The 21785-nt window shown below is 39.4% G+C and overlaps 1 protein-coding gene across 1 annotated transcript in view; it reads left to right on the top strand.

Annotated features, from left to right (window-relative positions):
* The first annotated feature begins 3390 nt into the window (after window positions 1-3390).
* The window catches only part of LOC124405617 (obscurin), a 189112-nt gene continuing 170717 nt past the window's right edge, over window positions 3391-21785 (top strand). Inside the window, exons 1-2 of the mRNA XM_046880648.1 lie at window positions 3391-4140; window positions 4324-4730. The gene's annotated coding sequence lies outside the window, so the exon portion shown is untranslated. The remainder of the gene's footprint in view (window positions 4141-4323; window positions 4731-21785) is intronic.

Below are 21785 nucleotides of genomic sequence, written 5' to 3' on the forward strand. Positions count from 1 at the left end.
ACGGTGATTAAACTTTTCGTTCACGTGGAATCACCAGAATAGGAAATTGACTGGGGCGTGGAGCTCTTCAGGACTGACAATGAGAGCCCAGTCGATGGATCTGTCAAAGTGGTTACGATGGACGCTCAGGAATCAATTGCAAAAATCTCGCCACGCAGCACATACGTGGGAAATTTCGTTCCGAAGAATTGAGAAATGTTTATAACCTTCCAATCAGAATCGACAATGACTTTCACAGGAAAGCCCTACTATCCGTTTGTCGGATATGACCTATTGGGCAACGATTGGATGTTCCGAATAACAGATATCTTATTGAGTAAGATTTTCATAATTCCGCCTAGTCTAAGACTCAAGCGAAATGAATTCTTTTCCACCAATCAGAACTGGAAAAGGTAAGAGCCTTGAGAGTTACATATAAATTCAAAGTATCTTCCAGCGGATAATTTGACGTGAAGTGTTTCTCGCGTGTGTGAAACTCAGTATAGCCGCCTCTTAAGTCAGTTTTGTAATCTAAGGGAATAGGAATCCAATTCCGATACGCAAATTCGTTCTCTCGCCAAGCTGCGATAAGGATCACGAATGAGGCTCCCCGGTTACTCAGCTTCCCGTGCTTTCCCCGCTTTCTCAGCCTCGCCATTCCTCATATCCATTCTGCTCAGCATACCTACCTTTTTGTATTTTTCTGTCCCCATCTCGGCAGCACATATCATATACGGGCATATATCATAACGCCACACGACAAAACTTACAACCTGGATTGTACGCGGAATTTTCGCAGATCCCGTTTCCGCTGTTCATCCCGCATTTGCCAAATATGGTATACTGGGATACCGGTTCACTGCCTGCTTGCCTGCCAGCTGCAGTTGCGTGATAATAATAGAGAAACTCGTGGTTAACCCTGGAATCGAGGGGAATTATGGGGGCATGCCACGACATAACGCGACTAAGTTCCCGGAAACTTCGGAGCAAAACCAAGCAAGACTTCAAACATCGTTTCGCTTTACTAGGAGCGCAACCTTTCACCAGCGGTCAAACTGATATCCAAACTGTCGAAAACGGTGATTATCGTTAAAGCATCCAAGTATCACAAATCGTGGAATGAAACAGCGACTGCACAATATCCTCCCAGTTAACCGTAGAATGGTGAAAACGGACCACCGTGACTGCTGGTGCAAGTGTAGTAGAGTTGGTTGTGCAGATACTCCAGGGCCGGCAGATCCGCGATGCAGTCTGTTTAATTAGGGAACAAATTAAATGCTATTGTGTTCGCATGGGTGTACAAGTATCCGACATGGTTGGGCAATTAGGTGGGCATTATGAATTAATTATACTGTGCGGCAGGCAGAGACAGAGGGTAAAATCTGAGGGGCTGCAGTTTTGCGAGATTCAATCTCGGAATGGGCTGGCACGAGAGCCAAATGCACACCGCACAACTTACCGCTCGAACCCTCAGACGAGGCCGACAACTGCAAAGCACCTTTCAACGTATATCCACACCACGTCGTCTCTACACCATTGTCAGAGGGTGCAGTTGGTGCGGAGGGACGGTCATGATACAGGGTGCTTCTTGTATTTCCCTGAGCTTCTTGTTTGCCTAGGCTGCATCACTTCTCAGCAAGGGAGGCTCTGCTGCTTGCTGGTAGAAGCTTTACTGTTTGTCGGTATAGAGTACAGTGCAACGAACTATTAACTTGCCTGTCAGAGAGTAAGAGAGAGAGAGTGAGAGATGAGACCTTGTCTGACGTCTGGAACAAGGGAGTCCATCGTCAGAAGCGCGAGACTTGTAACTGGTTGAAACCGCTTTATTTCCGGGGAATCACCCTGCAGTCTGAGGCGCTTAACGCGCCGCAGATTCTCCTCGAACTGCACAGTCCGCGCGTCTCCAGACAATGCATTTACCATTTACGATCCAAAACTGCACTCGGTTGAGACACGATTAAGGTTGAAGCAATGTGGATTCCAACACGCTGCTCCGCCAGTCGAGGCACTGTGAGGCCTCCGCGCTCCATTCACCCTCTTCAAGGTCCAACAATGCGGTCTTATTAACCGCCTGGCGTGAAGCTGCCACCACCCCATTCGGTGCAGTTCTCATTTGGAGCTGCAGTGATTGTCGAAGTTTACGAAATCTCGAGAATTCATTGAATATCAAACCGCGTCTCGCACTCGCGTGTCCGCTTGTCTAGACGTGGAATCCGAGTCCGTTTGCTTCCAGTTTCGGTTTGTCCCTTGAGGCTTAATATAATTTTCCATTTTCCGTGTCTCAGTTCTGCTTTCTCTATATATGTATGTGCACATGCCTTACACACCGGACATCGGGAAGGCACTGCACCGTTGGGAGTACCCGGACACGATTGTTCGGCAGAGATATAAGTGAGCTCCCTTATCGGATTGAACGGAAAATATTCCCAGACCGATTTTGAGCTGAAAATAATTTCGGGTTTTTGATTGGTTCTGCGGGTTGAGACGTCCCACTTTCCGCCGGTCCAATGCCGGACCGATGCCAACGGAATCGATCCTAAAAGAGGGTGAAAGCATCCGCGTGCTGGCATAAATCGAGTCGAGTATCTCGGCGTTGTGACGTGTAACTACTGTGCGTCACTGCTCGATGTCCGTGCGTTGGATAAATGGAACAGAGGACGGAGGTCAGCATAGAAAAATGAGTAATTGAGCGAGCCATGGTCGGGGCCAAAGGTAATTGCTAAATTGACGATGGTCGGTTGAAGCCGGGATATTATACCTACCTGCATAACCTCGGTATATGGAGAACATTTTCCCAGTGCATTAAACGTATCAATGCGACTCTCGGATGTACGTTTGTTGTACCGAGTCCACATATGCCCGTTATCTGGGTACATGAATATACACGCTTCCCAGGGGAAATACAAACAGACGGAGAGCAGTGGCAGGACCAGCCACCTTGCCCCGATGTACGGACCCAGCGGTGGAATGGATTCGATAGGTTATTCTGGTGACGAATTTAGAGCTGCTCACTATGCAGCGTTCGCCTTCTCACGCCTCGACGTGCATGCAGCCGGTGATGAGGGTGAGGATGTCGTCCTAAAGAGCTTGCGTCAGACATTCCGTTCAGACGGTCCATGACCACGAGTCAGACCTTTTTTTGAGACCAAAGAAAAAGCGCCGGCAATTTCTGGTGATTAAAGGCGTCGGCGATGTTGGTTGCATCGTGGTTTCCCCATGGCTGACCAAGCTGAGGTAGTGGAGCAACGGTGCTTCGGTTCCTCGCCGAGTCCAGCGGGCAGTGTGACAGCCTCCCAGTTCCAGGGGTAGGGGATGAAAGGTGACTATATACTCTGGGGGTGGGGCAGCTGGTGCGTGAGCGGTATGCGCGTCGGAGTTTGCCGCCTCTGCCCGGCAGTCCTTTGGCAAACTTCTGACAACCAAGAACAGAGCGGACCTGGTTCAAGCGCTGGGTACGGTCTGAGATCGCGGAGAGTTTGAACGCCCGCCGCGGTTCGCCAGGCGAGAACTATCGAGCATGGATGTCACGAGGGCTGTTTGAAGAACGGTCGAAGTTCGAGTTGGGAAGTTTTAGTTCCGAGTGTCAAGTTCTCCGGTTTTTCCTAGATCCTCGTGGTTCGCGTGTGGTCAAAGGCTGAAAAATATATCAGCGTGAAATTCGTGTCGTGCGAGATATACACATACGTACAAAGAGATGAGCAGCAGGGTATGACTGCGGAGTGGTGTTGTGGTGCGGTATAACAGTTCGTAAATCAAATCGAATGCGCAGTAGGCAAGTTGGCACCAAACTTCTATTACCTCTTTCCACTTCTGCTGATTTTTATAGCCATTACTATCACTATTATTTCTCTTCTTTCTTACGCGGCAGTACAGCGCAGAACATCGTTAAAGCAGACGAACGCCAAGTTCGGCCAGACTGTTCGACCCGGATCTTGGTGAACTTGACCTTCTGGCAAATCAGTGCGGTTTTTTTAAGCTCTAGTGATCCACCTCGAATGGCAGGGGCAATAGGTGCGGGAATTTGCGATAGCCGTAGTTGAGACTCGATTTAATCCAACGTTGTTATTGAGTTTCAACTTTAACCCCTGGCGACAAAGCGCGGCCGAGGAGGCTCACGATAAGGTCTGAAAAGTTGAAGAACGGTGAACTCGAAGAGAGACGGTGGAGTGTTGAGTGAAAAGTTTGAATGACGCCAGGCGATAGGGATCACGATAGTGTTCGAAAAAGTCAGCCTCACCCGCCGGTGATCCTTTAGGTCAAATTAAAACTACCCCTCGCAAACTGGCACGTATATGTATAGGCATATCGTTGTATGTATATTGTATATACTCGTCCGATGAAAAGGGCGTGCGCTCTGACCGATGAACAAATGTGATATATAAAAACGCTAGCTTCTTCTTCCTCCCCTGGTGGAAGTCTTGAACGAGCAGATGAATACAGGAAGAATGGCTGGAACGGAAAACCGCGGTGAAACTTATTGTTAATCCGACGAAAGAGCGAGTAGAAGCAAACGACGTACACGGAATAGCGAGATTCCGTTCGTCACTAGTGAGTTACAGCAGTTGGCGAAGTGTTTGACCGCCGTTTCGCGCGTGCACGGTTATACGGAGTGTTGAAGGGACGATATGTGAACCCGCCGGGATGACGGCTTGATGGGGGTGTGAATCAGTGCGGGGTGAATTATCTCTATGATTAGTTACAATTCAACGTCGATATTATCTGCCAGCGGATACCCGTCGGCGACAGCTAGAGTGAGTATATATATATATATATACTATCTTGCGTATCTGTAATGGATTAATAGCTCGTTATGGGATATTCGCACATTATCGAGAACGATTAACACGTCCTCGCTTATCGACGGGGATTGATTCAAGCCGAAGTTAATAGGTGCAATATGTGGCCGTGTATTAGCTCGGTGAAAAATTTAGCGGGGAGTTGAAGAGAGGGAGGGAGGGATTGTTACGTGGCTGAGTCCGCAACGTGCCACGGGTTGTTTGCTTGGCGGAGAATTGCCGGAGGCTAATTTCGCGGTGAAATGAATATGGAGTGGGCGGTAGGCGAGGTGGATGGCTGAGAAGGAAGCGAAACGACACGGAACGAGACGAGACGAGACGAGGAGAAATAAAATAAATGAAATATACGTGGGAATGAAACGAAACGAAATAAGAAGCTGATCCCTCCTCAGGGTCCTTCATCCCCCTCCCTTCCGCCCTGTTTGTTTGCCAGTTTCCCCCGCCGTCAGCCGTAACGGCGTAACTAGGCAGAGGCGTACCGGAGCTTATTTTCGCCTTTTTTTTGTCTCCCTTAATTTGCTTTTAGAAGCTTTCCTCAATTAAGAAAAGCCGGCTGCTTCCACCCCGGACTCGGCGTCCGCCGGCGCGACGTACGTGGCGCTCCAAAGTGTCTTGTTAACTCACAATCAATTCCCTGGCTATTGGATCCTTGCCACATTTAATGTGATGGAGTGCAGCCATAACGTGTGCACCAAGCTCACGCTAGAAATCCCCGCAGCGCACAAACCAGAGGCTGATGACACTTTATGTGAAAAATTTGGACACGCCGGTTTCCAGGTCAGCACTTAGTGGCTTCTACAGTGGTCCAGAATTTACCACGTACTTGGATGTAGAAATGGACATGAGGTCTTCTGTGTCCGTGTATCAAGTTATTACAGTCATCCTTATGCATCCGCAATGGATTCAGGAGCATCCCTGAAGGCCGGAGTCAGAGGATCGCGCTGCGCTTCGTCCAATAGCTCAGCGTTGAATAATATTTTTCTATCTCACTTTCGAGAATAAAATCACTACGAAAATCACGAGATAAGGAAAACTGGTAACCTACTGACGTATCCAAGAAACCTGTACAAATGAGGCTTGAAAAATGTATATCTCAATTCATAAATATTGTGTCTAAAAGGGGGTTTCAATTTTGAAAATTTCGGGACGAAGCAGAAAAAAAATTGGTTTTTATCTATCATAAACGTGAGAGATAAGATTCGGATATTTTTTTTACTTAACGTGCCTGCTTATGTTTTTGTTGGAAAGTTAATTCCATTTTTTTCATTACATTAAATAGTTTTTTCTAACTTTACGTTCAGAGGAGATAATTTTTCCAGCTGCTCATAACAGTTGTGTTAAATTTTTTTTCATGTCCAAGCAATTTAGCTTTACGACCCAGAATTGTTACGACCTACATCAACGCTTGTTGTCCAGATATTCGGTTTGGTTGTCAAAGTTTTCGAAAAGCATGGCAGAAAAAAAAAGTTTCATCAAATATTTTCGAAATATGTAATAAATACTGCGAGCAACACTTGATTAATTATTAGCGAGGTTTCCTCGTGAACACAATTTCCAAAGTACGTCAATGGCTGAACTTTTCTATCATTGTTCAGATTGTCGATCCCTTCAGTGTACCTACGAGTGTGTATAATCCGAGCTCGGAGATTTGGACGATAAATACACAGAGACCTCAACTTATTCCACCCCAACACTGCAGAACGTTGCCCCAAATGCTGAATATGCATATCCACGATAAAACAACGCTGTTGGAATGACGCATTTACGTTCCAAAGAATCCTATTGACTTTGGCTCGTATTTTATTTTAGACTTTGATTTAAAATTTAACCCACATCAGGATCGTCATGGGGACCTTAGACGTAGGCATGTGTCGTTTCAGCAATAGTACCATAGTTTCTAGAACTGAATTGAACGTTGTCTGCGATGTATGATTATATGATTGAAATATATATGCATTACTGGTTGGATTTCAAGCGTTTTTAATTTTTTTCTGTCCCTTCCACAAGAATCGTAGATTTATATGTCTGGTAATTTCTGCATTTACTTGAAATTATATACCGAGTATAGCTATTATCAGATGTAGTTATTTAACAATGAGCTTCAAGGTAAAAAGTTTGGTATTTTTTGAACGACTCTAATGGACTGCTTGAGAGGGTATTTAGAAAGGAAAAAAAATCATGCCGCTTTAATGATGGAAAAAAGGAAATAAACGACTGCGCAGCCTTGTTGGTTTATGGTTATTTAATGTACATCCCGAGGTGCGTTAAAGAGAAGAGAGAGAGAGAGAGAGAAAGGAGAGAACAAAAACAAGTTTGAATTTAATTGTAAAATATTACCCTCCGCAATGCGAGGGTGGTCGAAAATTTGCTCTGTATTTCGCGAGCCTGTTCTTGGTAAAATTTCACATTCAAGTATAACGCATATGTGTGGTGCACATATACCGTAAAACAATAGCGTTGATTCGTGGGTTAAACAGGCAATGACACAGTGAATGAATGCGTCATGCCAAGGGTAGTAATTACCATTTACTTTCCCATCAGCGTCCTTATAATTGAAAGAATAATGGAATGTCGAATTCGTCATTTGGCGCGTTGCAAAATCGTGATATCCTATCCTATTCATATCAAACGAACAAATACTCGTATCATTGGTTTTCTCACAGTTCCATTATACCTATACAGTAAATTGTAAATTTTCTGCAAATGTTGCAAACGGTATTCGAAGCGACAAATTATTTTAAACTGTAACTGCCCCAATTCGCAATTGACACCGCCATGCTGAGTCCTTTAACGTGCTACTGTCTGCACGTCAAGTTTCAGAGAAAAATGGAGGTAATAAATGCCGCTGGTGGTGAAGAGCGCGTAACTGGTTCCCCGACGAGTGGCAAGTAGCGATTACACCCCTCGAAATTTTCCCGTTCAATATTTCCCCGCAATTTCTCTTTCACATCAATTACAGCGTGTACAGAGGAATAAAGTTGTGAGCCCCAAAAAGCATTTTAGTGTCAAAGCGGCGTATAATCCTTTGTAGTTTTTTTTTCTTCTTTGCAACCATCGATCATTAAAACAAAATAAAATGAATGCATGACTATGACGCAGGTATATTGAGGTAAAAGAATCGAAAATTTGAAAGCAGAAGGTCGTACGTAAATGCAAGTCCCGACCTTTAGTCTCCGCTTTTTAGCTTATTAAACTAAATTACACAACACATTCAGAAGCTGCCATTACATTCAACTTCCCGATATGATCGTTGAGATGCATTTACGGTTTTCAATAATTATTTTTCTACGGCAATAAGACGAGCGTAAAAATACATCCGATATTATGTGAGCAAAACGTCTTTTTGTTCCAAAATTATTTCACCAGATATCATGTGTGAAGTGTTTCCCGGTGTATTTTCGGAGCTCTGGATGCCCGAGATAATAATTTGCGGGGATAATTATTGCAGCTTGAAATTCCTCCATCTCTTGTGTAGTCGCAGGCTGAATTCCGCTCTACGTTCCAACTGGAATATGGCAAAACCGCAAGTCCTCTGTTGTTTGCAGCCTAATCGAGACGCTGATAAGGCCCGCAACGTGGTGTAATTTCGGTTGTTATTGGCCAGCGAGATCAGTCCGCGGTTTACATTTGGTCAATCAAATTTCGCAACCATGTCACGAATTCCTCCGCCTACTTGCTCGTTTCCTTCATACAATCCAGACGATGATAATACGGAGCAAGCCGCTTATCGCAATTATAAATCTCCGGTGGATAAACGGATGCGGAATACGCGGAGGTAAAGTCGGCCATAACTGTGCGAAGGGTTTGTTTTTAGTCCATCTGAACCGCGAGAGAATCATGCCTGTGGATAAATTATTATTGATCCCGTAAAAATTCGGGATTCCAAAATGGCGAATTCGTTCTGAAGCTATTTATTCCAAGGGCGGATTTCCCCGGTGTAAGTCCGGCGTGGAATCGCGGATCTCGCGTTTCTTTTACATAACAGATACTTCGCAGTTCCACGATATTATACATTCGCAATACGCGCACGTCGATCGTAAAATTATTGACTTTTTCCCCGCGGGTTATACTTTCGACATTTTCCTCCCCTCTTGTGTATATGGACTCGTTGGAGAACTTGAATAAAATTTAATATGCGAATACGATCATGGACGTTGAAAAAATGAAATCAAGAGAATTTCATCCCCTCGAGTTTACTTTTTATTTCAAGAAAGTTAATCAATTATTAGAAAATTCTTTGCTCTCAAATACTGTACAAATGTATTCGACGATCTTCAATACAAGAAAGTTAGCTGCACTCAAATTTATGATTTAATCCCACATTCGCATCGGGTGCAAATTTCAGTTGAGTTAATTTTTCAGCGAATCCAACTGACAGAAAATTAAGAATGTAGAATGACGTGCGGTCCGTAAGGAATCGATATTTTTATATTCGAGTCGAAAATTGACGACGAACAGTGAACTTTTACGAGTGTTGATATAATTTTTATAACATTCGTAAAAACTGGTCTCGGTACGGCTGAAGCCTCCAGTATCTTCTGTTCAGATATATGTACCTATTGTACAAATATTTATAGCTTCAACGCAAGTGCAATAATAACAGACTAGACTCGGTAATAAAATAAGACAAAAGATTCTGCTCAACAATCGTTTCGTCTACGTAGAATCTACAACAAAGATCGCGCAAGTATTAATCGAAAGAAAAATAAACCCGTATTAACGGATCACGAAGTTTTTCAGTAAACTAGGAATAAAAAATAAATAATTCATTTTCATTTCGAGGTAAAACATCAGATGCTGTGTTTCAGTGAGATTCAAAGTACGTTTCTTAGTCCAAAAACCGTGGCGTATAAGGTAAAGTTACCGCAATTAAGTCACAGTTAATTTTCCTCGGTAATGAATTTCCGACAAATTCTACGAATCAGATTTCTAATAACGAAATCACGTACTTTTTATCACAGCGGAAGTTTCCCATTTACAATCGTATAATTACAGATAAGATATGATAATTTTGCCCATAAAATGTGTATTTCAAGTGTCATTACTTGTAATTCTTGAGTCCACATAAAAAATCTTTCACGGACAGTTCGAAAAAAAAAAAAACGAAAAATTATTACTTCACGAAAAGGTAAAAAGGTAAACCGATATTTCAATTTTGCGGTACCAACGTGAAAGCGATTGTGCTTTAATCAAAGTCTCTTTTGAAGCAGGTACAATGTTTCCACAAAGTAAAAACGTAGGTGAAAGAAAAGAAAAGAAAAGAAAAAAAAAAAACCGAAATAAACGCACACATAACCCCGCGTGAAAATAACTTCCCTACAATTTCCGGGATTGTTGATTTTGAATTCAAGGCTAAAGAGCTTCGGCGTATCGAAATCTGATAACCGATCGTGGAATCTTTTCTGCAGAAAGAAGACGGGCAAACACAGTAGTTCAAGATTTCAAAATGGTTTCCGGAACGAGGAGGAACGGCAGTCGTGTCAGTAGTAGCTGTCCTCGTTGGGTCAGACGAGAGGCATGCGGTGGTCGCATTTCCTTTTGCCACGATGGCCTAACCGATGGTTAGCGAATGAAAAAGGGTTCTAAAAAGTCGGCGATAAAAAAGTAGGAGGAGACCGAGAGGCGGGGCGTGACTTTTTTCTCTTCCTCGTTTAACTTCATTTTATATTCTCCTTTCGTTTCATTTTCCATACAGCGGGATGAGAGGGCTTCTTCCTCACTCCAGGACCTGCGACAAGGATCGAATAATAGGACGCGGGGACTTTAATCGCCGGACAGAGACGGAAGTGCGGTTGTTCATGTATATATATATACGTATTCTGCCCTGTTTATTATCACCGTACGTTTTATACATATATACATACTCACTGCGGCAGTCTTGATCTGTTTTGTTTCATCGCAACTATTTTCACAGGAATGTGCACGGCGATATACCATACAAACAGGAATTAGAACGTATGTTCCATGCAGCTTGCATATGTAACGAGTACCTCTACCACTTATACACGTCTATGAGCCATTCCGTGCCAAATTTAAGATAATTTTTTCTGTTCAATTCTCTGTAGTTGTAGGTGATTCTAGATTTTGGAAAGAACATTTCACCGAAAATAAGGCGCAGTTTTTAATCCTTATATTAATAGGTATTAACATGATCAATTATACAATGCTTTTTTTTATTATGGATAAATCTAGGGTATAAAAAATTAAGCTTTTTAATTTACCCCAGAATTCAAATATGTTTGATCGATTCCTTTCGAAGATATTGTTTCTTAAAAATTTGATACATGTTGAAAAAATAATAAAACGGTAAAAACCGTTATAATTATCATTCATAACACTGAATTCTTTAGATTTTTCTCAAAACCGTCAAATCAGCAGCGTATTAATGCTTGATTTTAAAAAATAGAGAAATTCGAATGCCCTCTATAAGTTATACCTAAAGTAAGTCCACCGAGTAAATATATAGCTGTGCCTGGTACAGATACTGCAATATGTATGCATATTATGTCTTGTGAGCGCTTAAAGTTCTGCGAGGCAGTAAATTCATCAGGTTTATCCTAACGACCTAGCTTTCACGCGACGCCCTCTCTTCTATCCCGTCAAGAAAATCCTCCTCCCTCCCCTCCCTCCCTCCCTCCATCCCTCCCGCCCCCTCCAAATCCCCACCAAACCCCCGTTCTTCTTCCCTCGTCAGAGGGGCTTGAAAATCTCTGCGATCTGATTTACATTCAAAGCTTAATTAGAAATTCGGGTCGTTGTTACCCACTTTGTCGCGGAACTTCATCCTAATCAATGCTCAGTCAGCATCTGGTCGCGTACTCCGTGCCAACATCCCTAGAACATCTATTATGTAAAGTTTTGATTCCGTCACCTTTCCACGGTCAGGCTATAATGTACTCTCTGAGGCTTTGAGTTTTCGTTTAAATACGGAGATTCTAAGCTGCGAAGACTTTTGGGGAAAATTGAGACTGGAGAATTACAAGTTACATATTTTAAATGAGCTCGTATAGAAAAGAAAAGAGAAAACGGGGAAAATGAGGTCGAGTCTCATACTGATTTAGAGAATTTTGAGTTCGTATAATGACTTTTATAATATGTATAATTGGTCGAGCGCTTTAAGCCAGGTCATTCAAAAGAGTCTCGCCAGTAAAATTCCTTTTCCATTTTTGATGCAGAAGAGACGGTATTTAAAGAGCCGTTGAAGCTATCTCGCAACTGGTTACCACGAAAATTGTTACGAGTAGGTACTCGAATATCGTCGTTACCTCGAGTCTCGTACTTCATATATAAGTACACATTCGGTGGCTTGCTATATACGGTGTCGAAATGGGTGAAAAAAAAATATAACGTCAGTGTATACCTACTGATTCATGCCCCTCTCACTGATTCAAGCTCCTCATTACGAGTTAAGGATCCATATTTTTCCTACCAATATTCAATCTCCTTTCTCCGCTCCTCCACTTCGGTGAAGCTTTTCGTTTTTCTCTTTCCGCGACAAAAAATCTACCGGCTGAGTTGCCCGTTAATTGAATAAAAATCTCATCATTCAGAATCTCGAAGACTCTTCACTTTTTAGAGAGGAAGCGAACTGGGATGGGGGGGCAATTCCTCCTTCAGGACGCGGGGACTCTCAGCTATTCGTCACGGTCGCGTGGCACGTGTCGCATATACATACCGCGGTTTGGATATATATACATATATATATATATATATATATATATATATATATATATATATATATATATATATATATATATATAGCTATACACCTTTGTACATAAGGTTGAATCGTGCCATTATGGGTAAATCGTATCCACAGACTGCGGGCTTATCGTGATGCAGGATGCTGTAAGAAAATTCGAACGTCAAAATGAAAGGCGAAAGTGAGTTTTGGATCTTGTTTGGCACAGCGTGAAATTATAGCTCACACCTCTCGTCTTCGTTTTAACCCCAATCCCCCCATTTTTTTGAATAAAAAATACGAGTTTTCTAAGCAACAAAAAAGGTACGTAGAATGAAGTAGAAGAAATCGACGAAATCCTAAAACATTCATTATTTGAACTGCGTATTTCAGTTGCTAATTAAACAGTGTTAAAAAAATTACATGCTACAAATTCAATAATATCCTCAATCGATTATACGTACAGAATATTACGTACCTTAAGAAATCTCGCCTATCCTGCAGGATCGGGTAAATAGATTTCGGGAAGCGTGGGCGTCATTTATGAGGATAAAAAATGTGAGGGAAGTTCTTAAGGGAGGTATAAAAATCAAGGAAAAATATAGGAGAGTTAAAGAAAAACAGGCATAGGAAACAAACGGAAAACGGGAAAATGAGGAGAGAAGGAGAAGAGAAAGTAGTACGAGAAAAAGGGAAAAAATTTTGTCCGGCTAAATTACCGTAGTTCGCGTAACGCCTTGTTGCCACGAGTCTACAGCACCGCGAGTAGATGTGGCTGGTATAACAAGCACTTTTTAAGCTTAGAACGTGAAATTCTCGAACCGGAAACTAACACTGACGCAACACTCACATATATATATGTATAAATATATATATATATAGGTCAGATGCGCGGTCGTACCAGGAGCTTCGTAGAGGCAGGCAGTGAAAGCCAAATTGAGAAAATTTTTCTTTGTTACAGTGACTAGAAAATTTTAGTAGAATGGGTGAGTTGAAGGTACGATAAGACAATGAAAAATTACATATCCGTTCGTTTGGATTACTGCATTTTTCAATTGAATAATCCGTCAATATCAATTTATTGTCAATTAGGTACGTAAGCTTGTTGCAATAGTTTAAAAAAAAATGTACTGTAAGTGACAATAATTGAAATGATTATCAATACAGTGGCGCTCAAAAGTATTTTGACAATATAAATTTCGTTATCATTTTGATCTATCATTCTTCTGATTTTTCTTCATTTTAACTGTATTTTCCAGCGAACGAGAGTTAATTTCTTACAATTATGTAGAACACCCAATTAATTTCAATAAAAAAATATTGTTTTTTCTATTTTCTATTTGTTTGTAATTAACTCAATTACCATCCTTGTAAAAATACTTCTCAGCGCTAGTGTGCTTGATTTTCTGGTTACAACTACAAAACTAATATTTACTTTTTAGTCAAAATTAAATTTTTAGATTGTGGTAAAAAATAAAAATATTTTAGGACTTTACGAGAACTGTAATGAGAACTAGAAATTTTTCTCGTACACGGTCAGCATAAAAGTTATAGATATATACGTACAATATGTACGTACATATGTATTCGGTTAATCCGTAGGTACCAAACGAAGATTCGGGATTGTAAATTGAGTTTAAATCAACACTAATCGGGAAGCGGAAAATAGTACTAATAAAATTGTCGACGACTATTTGTTACTCGGTGCTGAGCTGATTCTGGTGGTGCTGCTGCTGCAGCTGCGAGGATCCAGTATAATTGTTTTACCCGCCATCGTTTCAAATTGCAAAATTGTATGCAGCTGTGGCTATAATAGAATATAAAATATATGAATAAAACATGTAGGTCAGCTTGTTTTTACTAAATTTGATTTGACCACCATTTTTTGTTCCTTTAATTTCCTGTAATGTTCAACTCTGAACGGGAAATATCTTATGATTTTTTAACCGCCGAGCATTATTCCTTCGTACTTTGCTTTCTTCTTCATTCCCTCAATTTGACGGCGCAATTAAGCCTCAAGTTTTAATTACAATCTTCCACTTACCAACCATCCAACTCTGTCTCTCGACGATGTACTGTAGTACTGCGAATTATCTATGGTATACTTATATTATATAATATAATATATATAAATAATATATAAGGGCATCTAACAGCAGCGTCATTTTTTTCCTTTCTACTTGGTTCCCGGCCAACTTCAACCTAAACGACGAACCCAACACCACCTCACTTACCTCGCGTGTGGCAAAACTACACGGATGCTTAAACTCACTCCAGGTAAGTTATCGAGTCACTGGAAGTTCCGTTTGAATCCAGAGTTAAAAGGCCCGTTAAAACAAAAAACAAAAAATATCGAGTAAAATTCGAGAAAATAATTACTTACTGAACAGTCCTTACGTATAATATGTTTATCCAAAAACGAATTCACCGGACGCAACAAAAATGAATTTATGTGACAACGAAATATATGCACTGAATGTTTACACTGGTTAAAACCATTAAATATTTGATAAGGATTATTGGACTGAATTGTATTTAAGAACGAAGTTTCGAAAGAAATGATAAAACATAATGAGAAGAAAGAGAGAGGAAATAGAAAGCTTGATTGTTCAAATCTCAAAATTTACGGTTTAAATATGCCCGCATTATAAATGATGCATTTGATAATTAGGTACAATTGAAACAACAATCCATATGATGTAAACAAGCATCAAAAAAATTTCACGCATTTTACTGTACGAAATTGGTAATTATAAATAAAAAATTGAAAGTAAGACAATTGGAGAGCAAAAACAAAAAGAAAGAAAACAAAAAACGAAAACAGTAGGCTAGGAAATTTATCGGGGAAAATATTGCAGGTATAAAGGTCAAGAAGTTGGTTGTAAATTGCGAGAGACGCTCATTGAAATTAGTCAACATTTACGTAGCTGCACTGCAGCTTTAGAAAATTAAGCGACGTACAAGGTATACGTACAACGTGCAACCGCAATATATATTCCGGTAGACCGTTTAATTCCTAGATAGTTAAAAAGAATTCTACTTTTCTCTTGAATCTAGAAATTTCTTACTTACATATAAATTTTCCAACAATTTACACGTAAGTATATACGTATACGTGCAATTTCTCTTTGGACGGAAACTGCGCGAGTGAATGTAAGCTGGAAGAAAAGTTCTCCATAAACCAGGACAACTTTCGTCGCAAATTACCGTATAAAAGCCACTCGAGCAACAGTACTTCTCATACTTGTAGGTACAGCGTGAAAAAAAAAAAAAAAAAACCTCTCGAAGAACGAATCCACCTTTGTAAATTAATTCTCATTTCAACCGAGAATAAACTATAAAGTTCATCTTCCCGAACTGCAGTCGATGCAGTGTAGGAATTTGAGATAATAATTATTCAATTAGTCGATCACCAGGAAAGAAGATGAAACGGATAACAACTCCATAAAAAGTTGAAGATCTTTTTTTCCCCCTAGTCAATACGACATGAAGGTAAATTTTCACGACTTTACATCGTATCAACGAACATGTTCGTAGACGTTATCTGTATGATTTGATAATGTTTAAACTCTATGTGTTCCCTTTTGTTTTTACATTTCAAGTGGATTTATATCGTCCTCAGGCACTTTTTATTTCCCCGTTTGCCCGTCATGGACGCTCGGCTTACTGGTCTCGTGTGCATACTGTGAGGGTAAAAGCTCCTTGGCTCGTGTGTGGAAGAGGAGCTGTTGAATGTCCAGCTATCGTTGCAATTCCTATTACCCGGTGTTCTGCAGAGGAGAGAGGAATTGCGATGGCTGATAGGTAGGTAGGTACCTGCTCACCCTGAGGGAATCCTGATTCCATGAAACTCTCCGCCTTCATTGACTTCACATTGGGTTTCATTTCTCCTTTCCGTTTTCTCTGTTGTACAAGCGTCGGGCTTCGCTTCACTTCAAAATCCAAAATTTCTAAACTTACAATAGAATTTCATCCGTCGACTTTCTCTTTCTATTGTAGACGTTAATGGACTAGTATATGGGCTTTGAGGCACTTTAAAATAGTCCGAAGATACTTCGATCGGATTTCTAATGCCACGTGGCTAGGTCCATGAAACCAAAAATGTCTTCGAATAACTTTCGAAGAAATCAAGCTACATATAGGAAAATCAAGTGATTTTTTAAATGGCTCGAAATCATTTCACACGCTTAAGTACGAAGAACTGTGCATGACTTCGGTGAGTATTTAAGATCGATATGAAACAAAACTTTTACGATTGATGTCACCCTCCGGTATATCGAGAAACGATTTACTCACCGAGAAAACTGTGACTTATCAATTTTTACAGAAATATATGTCAATTATCTGTGACAAACAAACCAAAACAAGTCTCTTTGAGCGTTCAGCGTTCGTCGCATCTTGATTTCCATCGTAGCAGTTCAAAGAAGTTCCGCTTCTCTGTGCAGAATATTTATTTACCTACAACTCTTGCTAAGAATATCTCTGTTGCAATATTTCTCGTTTATCAAATAAGACTCATAATCGTAGACTCATAAATATATACCAGTCCTTCATTTTTCTATGATTGAACGTAAATTATCGATAAATTATAGACGAAACGTAAAATACGAACTGTAAAGTGTAGGGAAGGTATTTGTTCCAATTACCGTGCAGATTTGCATTACCAACTTGTTTCAAGAATATACTTATTGTTAAGGCTGAATCACCTGGAACGTCTGATTCAAACGTTAAAAAAAGAGAAAAAATATCATTTTAAAAATCTCCAGCAATGTTATTTGTGCGAATGATTCTGAACATCCCTACTGTGTAACAGAAGTGAATCCAAGTGAATTCCAAAATTAATATTTTCACCTCAAATTTAAAAACATTTTAAATAAAACTACAGACAATCAATAAAATTTTCCGCTATTAAGACTTGATACTAAAATTCACGAAATTTTTCTTTCAAATGCACCGTTATAAAAAAAAAAAAAAAAAAAAACAACACAAAATAATCGATGATTGTATAAATTTTTACCTATTGTTTTTCCGGCGGTCGCTATATACTGAGTCAACCTCTAGTTGCAGGGCAATCGGGCTTCCACACTCTGCGATGTACAATGCACTCCATTCCGCAGCCACAGATCAGGGATGAACTCTGTAGAATTTTGGTAGGCAGGTACACGGTCCCCGGCATTAGGCTGACTTGGTACTTTTGATCGGAGACTGCAGGTAATCCCCCGAATCCGTGCTGTACCCACTTCCCTTGGTATCGCAGGACCCGCGAGTGTGATTATGAACGAACACAGGTTGGCCAACAGACTCACAGACACCCTGCACACCGCTCCCCAAGCCTGGCAGTGTTCACCGCATTGTGAGATTATATCATGGTTTATAGTATACTGCAGCGAATGTTTAATGGACTGATGCACTGCAACGACGTCGTCTCCGCAGCGGAAATAAGGACCCTGGATTTGCAGTCTGCACGCGGCACGTTTGCTCCAACTTTCCGTGTTCTTCGGTGAATCCTGCTTTTCGACAAGGTTGTGTCTGGAAAAGAAAGCCAGGAAATAGAAAGAAAGTCAAAACCAATTGTCGTTATATATGCGAGATTTATTAGCAGAACGATCGATTGGTACAATGATTAAGATGGCGGAATAAGTGCCTTGAAATTCTAAAATCGAAGCTAACTGAATTGAATTTTTGTAAAAGTGTCTCTGTTCGTCAGTAAGAAACATTAAACTGGTATTTCATGCCAAGATAGAGTTTGATGATTGATAGAACTTTACACAGATCGGTCAGCTTCTTTGGTTTTTACTTTTGAACCAAAATCCTACATTGTTTGTATAATTTGTAATGAAACAAAACGAGTCTTCTTTTGTTACCAATTTCTCTACGATACGCTCTGAAATAGATTCTCGGAACATGAAAATACACGTACTAATTATAAAAGTAAAAGTTTTTTAATTAAAACTTGTAACGATTTTGCACGTATACAAGAGAGAAAAAAATTATCTCAAACCATTTATACAGAAGTTATAAATATTTGATAATGAAATGTGCCTGTCTTTCGTCAAACACTGGAAAAACTATACGTTTTTGGTTTTGAAAAGAAATGATGCCATGTAATAAATATATATACAGGTAATTTCTGAAATTTTTAAATATGAATTTGTCAATTTCATACAAAGGTTGTAGGATAAAAATTTTTATTTTATTTGGGCTGTCTTGTCGTCTGGCAAATACTTCACTTTCAGTAATCAGCGCACGTAGTGCAACAGCAGCGGTTAGAAGTTAAGAGTTGTATTATTATATCTTCGTGTATACATGTACGTATGTCCTATCTGCTAAGGTTCCACGTCAAGATTTCAAAGTTTCAACACGACAACATCCATGCAACTAACTTTCCACCGGTAAAGACGTTTCAGCTTTGTAGTTATACCCAGTTTCACCTGTATTCCCGCATCTTCTTCTTCGTTGTTGTTGTTTTTGTAGCCGAGTTACGGAGGAAATGGTGGCTGAAAATTTTTACGTGTCACTTTGTGAGAAAATTAGCAAAGTTCGTATGAAAAATTATCACGTGAACACTTGGATTTGACTGCGTAACAGAAATTGATTGGAAAAAAAAATCCGCTAACAAAATTTCACTAGCAGTTCAAATTTTTTTACTGTACAAAAATTTAATATTTTTCGAGTTATTGATTTTGAGATTGCTCTGAAAATTTCCAACTGGCAGATACGTTTTTAATAAAAAAAATAAATATATAACTTACAAAGATTACAATTTGAAAATTTCAAAAAAACCTGTCAAACATGATCTCCACATTCAGAAATATTTAGAGAGACTTTCAGAGAGTAAATCAACCTCGGAGTAGTGCGAAAAAAATTTCTTTCTATTACACTTGCTTTGAGAAAATTAACGATTGGATAACATAAGTGCTGCGTATTTAATTTTACTGCAATACTAAGCTTTTATCCTGTTTTGTCGCAGGCTTTCATGATAAATAGAGTATACAGTGTATATTATGCAACATTGAATAACATTTTCAAAGCGACTCCTATACATAGCGGCGAAAAATTACGTGTAATTTATAATGCTGAAGCTCGTGCGAAGGCGTTAAATTATTATTAAAAAAAAAAACAAAAAAACATCGGAGGTACGCAGAATAACAGAATAGATTCACATATTGCGCTACATTTTAAGAATATGTACGGAAAAGTAACTAATTCGATGTAATACGCAATATTTATCAAAATTATTCAACCGTCAATTTATTTAAGCTTACACTAAATTCTCAAAATTGCTTCAAAATTGGTTAATTTAATCATTTCATGCCTCCAAGTACGCGTGATTAATAACAAAGACATTTATTATGTAGCTTTTGTATCGTCTGAATAAATGTACAGAAAAATCTTGTGGTTTTCAGAGTCGTGGAAAAAAATTTGGCACGCTGGCCAGCCGCGCCTTTATTTTTCATCCGTATCGTTTAAATGAATTGTTACTTTTTACTCCTTTTTTACTTTCGCTTGTCGCAATAAAAACTCTACATCATATTTTTTTAAATTACAATACAAATATGCAGTCAAGAGTAACAAAATGATAATTGTTGAAGAAATATTGGATGATTTCACATCGATTATAATTTTTTCTTCGAAATTTTCGTGATAATTAGGTACCTCGAGAATCTGCGAGTTCTATGAAAAATTCAGTGAGAAGATTTTTCGATCACGTGTTCAGGACTTTCTCAATCTGTAATCTAATGTTAAAAATTATTTACCCACGTTCCTCGTGTAACGGTTGTCGTCTATCACAAGAAATATTCTGTGAACACAGACATATATTATGCATGTAAATTCAGTCCATGTTGTTATATTATCAATTTTAAGTGATTTCTTTCTTTTTAAGTAAACTGTATATATTTTCTATTTGTTTAATAAATGAATAAATCTAAGGTGTATAAATATATATATATAAAACTAAAATATAAATTTGTATTATTTTTCATCGTTCATTCACGTATTCATTCATTCTCAAGATTAAAACACGCCTTTTCTGTCTAATATTAATGTTCATTTTCAAATTCAATTGAAAAAATTTTTCGTGAGAAATTTTTTCTTAATCAATAACAGCTTTTACTCTTCTTTATTGTTGTCCAAGCGGGTTCCGGATTAATGATCCGATTTTGCCAAGCCGTTGCGTCACGTTTTCGTTACATAGATTTCATTTTCGTAGATAACTTTTCACTTTTAATTGTTATAAACTTGTTACAATTGTCACGTTTTCATTTACATTTTTAGGAAGCATGTGAACAAACGTTGTTTAGTGAAAACAAAATGAAATGCAGATTGTAAAATTGCATATGTTCAAATGTGCAAATAGATTTAAAATGTGGACTACAAGGTATCAATTGTATATTGATTCTTCGATATTTCCTCGCAGAGTGGCAACCGGCTAAACTCATTTGCCACATTCTACTTGTACTTGACAACTTTTCCAATTTTTATTTACGTAATAGACGCGCTATTTAAACTGTCAGACTCATAATGAGGTACAATCCTTACAATTAGTCTGAAAATATGTTTGAAAATTCCTTACAAAAGTAATTTACATTTGCTTACTCTAATAATTAATTGTATTTTCTTTCTCACCTTTATCGACGGAATGTTAACTTCAGAAAATTGAGAAAGAAAATTACAAAGAAAAACGAAGTCATTCTCCCAAATGGGGAAGTTTAATGGAAAGGAATTTCGGCATTTTACATGCGCAAAAAGTTTAAGTATTTTAACGTAATTGGCTCGTATTTTTTCATATACGTTATCGACGATAATTGGAAAAGTTATGTGCAATTGAATTCCACAATACCTAATGCTTGTACATGAATCACATACTTTAACCTTAGTGACGTCACACAATACCTTCTTCAACCTGCTGTGACAATTTGTTTCATGTGTTAAAAAAAACAAAAAAAAAAAAATGAACGAAACTTCGTTACGAGGCAAAAAAATCGCGTCTCTACTTGTTTCGCATAAATATTCACAAAATTTGGAAAGTTATCCGGTTGTAATTCGTCGAAGGAAGGTGAAGCTGGTGTGGAATGCGGAATCGACTGGAAGTCATTAACAGACTGTGTAGGTAGAGCGAGGGCTTTGAAGAGCACAAATACCGGCTTGGTTATACGCAGAGGAGCCGGCTTTGATCTGCAGTCTCATGTCGTCTGGCGCTGCAGACGTCGCGTAGTTTCGCGTTAGCTACGTCGAAACTTTGGCACTGGATGCCCACTTCTGCAGCAGCAAGAGCACACAACCGAATACCTCTATCCGATGTGAAGAACAAACTGCTGACTATTTGT

This window comes from Diprion similis, chromosome 4, assembly GCF_021155765.1.
Source record: "Diprion similis isolate iyDipSimi1 chromosome 4, iyDipSimi1.1, whole genome shotgun sequence".
In the NCBI taxonomy this organism is placed as follows: Eukaryota; Metazoa; Arthropoda; class Insecta; order Hymenoptera; family Diprionidae; genus Diprion; species Diprion similis.